Genomic DNA, 2641 nt, shown 5'->3' with positions numbered 1-2641 from the left:
GCGAGGCGTTACTTCTTGAAAAAGTTGACCAGTGAATGCCAACAAAACTTTGAATGACGGGCAAATATACGAATCACTGGACGTGGGTGTGAGCACGATGACACTGCTATTATAACGGTACGTCAATGTGACCATATAACATGCAGACAGTATAGCCTGTCTATTTATCTTCATATGCAGAGCACAGGGACATGTTTTTTTACAGTATGATACAGTGTGTCAAGAAGAGAAGTTGCAAGATTTCCTAAAATACTAAATCATCTATGTCAGGACTGGAGTGGATGAACCGCTGTGAAAAGGGACTAGGAGTACGATACAGGTTAAACCTACTTGCTCAGTAATTTGTTTTCTAGTTTATCAGATTAATTGAGCTACACAATAAATATGTAAGAACTGTGTTGGACGTGCAGTCAAGTTAAAATATTATTTCCAAAAGAAAGAAGAATACTGGAATTGGTGCCTATCTATCCAACTCAGATGACTGGCAAACAATTACATTACACTGGAAGGCATCATATTGGCACCATATCAACGTGGCTATTGTTCCAAATGTGTGACTGTCCTGGTAAAAAAAGTTACATAATTCAGCATAACACCAGGTGACTATACACCATGTCAGTTTGTTTCTGTCTCAGCATGGCTGGTACCTTGAAGGTCTTACCTAAATGGGCATCTATCTCACTGCAGGATTCCTTAGGGCCTTTCAACAGCACACTGCTTCTGCCAAGTGTCACACAGGATTAAAGTGCTTTTTCCCCCAATTATTAATATATTTAATTCTCATTTAGTTATAGACCTTTTTCTAAATGTGGGATGGGGAGTTGCATGTCTGGAATCAACATCTCTTTGCACATTTAATTAACAACAATCATAAACAAACTTTCAATGAGCTTTGTAGAATTTTATAGCTCTATTATACTCTATCATATTAGTGCATGTTACATTGAGCCCATTACACAAATGCCAATGTGCTGCACTCTACTGGTAAAGTCAGGGCCCAACATCTTAGAATAATGTGAAAATTATCCTCATTTTATGATCCAGAGAGAAGGGCAAAGTCATGAAAGTGGTTGCTCAAGTAATCAGACTCTAGTGACTTAATGTTGAATTGTTATCTACAGGAAAAACGTTCCAAGTCATAGTCAAGTTAATGTATGGAATGATAAATTACAATCGTTTTTATCAGCTTGACAGGTCCATATGCAGTGATGTAAAGTACTTTGTAAAGTTCTACTTAAGTAGTATCTGTACTTTACGTTACTATTTATATTTTTGACTAGTTTCACTTTTACTTTACATTCCTAAAGAAAATAATGTATTTTTTAATCCATACATAGGGCGGCGCACAATTGGCCCAGCTTCGTCCACGTTTGGCCGGTATAGGTCGTCATTGTAAATAAGAAGTTATTCTTAACTGGCTTGCCTTGTTAAATAAAATGTAAAAAACTTTTTCCCTGACACCCAAAAATACTCCTTATATTTTGAATGCTTAGCAGGACAAGATTTTCCAATTCACTCTGATCTGGAGGACTCACTAAACCCCAACGCTTCATTTATAAATTATTTGTGTGTTGGAGTGTGCCCCTGGCTAATCCACAAATAAAAAATAAATGTAAAAAATGATGGTGTCTGGTTTGATTAATATAAGGATTTTGAAATGATTTATACTTTTACTTTTGATACTTTATAGTTTTTAGCAATTACATTAACTGTTGATACTGACAGTTGTGGCTGCTTTGCGTGATGTATTGTTCTCTATCTTCTCGCCCTTCGTGCTGTTGTCTATGCCCAATCATTTTTGTGCCCAATAATGTTTTGTGCTGCTACCATGCTGTGCTGCTGCCATGTTGTGTTGCTACCATGTTGTTATGTAGTGTTTTTACCATGCTGTGTTTCCATGTGTTGCTGCCATTCTATGTTGTTGTCTTAGGTCTCTTTATGTAGTGTTGTGTTGTCTCTCTTGTCGTGATGTGTTTTGGCCTATATTTTTATTCAATTGATTTTACATTTTAATCCCGGCCCTGGTCCCCCATGAGGCTTTTTGCCTTTTGGTAGGCCGTCATTGTAAATACGAATCTGTTCTTAACTGACTTGCATAGTTAAATAAAGGTTAAATAAAATAAATAAAAAATACATAAGTATATTTAACACCAATTATTCTAAGTTGTATTTTACTAGGTGACTCTCCCTTTTACTTCAGTCATTTTCTATTAAGGTATCTTTACTTTTACTCAAGTATGACAATTGGGTATTTTTTCCACCACGGTCCCTACGTTCTGAAAATAGTTCTGAACATGAATGTGGTCAATACACGAAAAGAACCCTCGCATAGCCACGCCTTGAATCTGCACGCCCCCGGCAATAAACCAATCAGAGCTTAATCAAAAACTACGCAACAGCATGGAGAGACACTAGAAAGCAGCCATAGGGAGTGGTGAAAAGAGAAAAAAAACGACCAATGCTTTTGCACAAAAAAACATGTTTGAAGTTCATAATAATTTACTTCCCACTATCATTTACATTTGGTTTCAAACATACCATTAACAGGTTATTTTATCATACTAAATGTGGATCAACTTCAATTTGCCACACTCAAAATGGCGACAGAACCTAACCATTCCTGACCTACGTAACGCAGGCG

Source organism: Oncorhynchus masou, chromosome 15, assembly GCF_036934945.1.
Source record: "Oncorhynchus masou masou isolate Uvic2021 chromosome 15, UVic_Omas_1.1, whole genome shotgun sequence".
Taxonomy (NCBI): domain Eukaryota; kingdom Metazoa; phylum Chordata; class Actinopteri; order Salmoniformes; family Salmonidae; genus Oncorhynchus; species Oncorhynchus masou.
Note: the sequence above shows the minus strand (reverse complement) of the source record.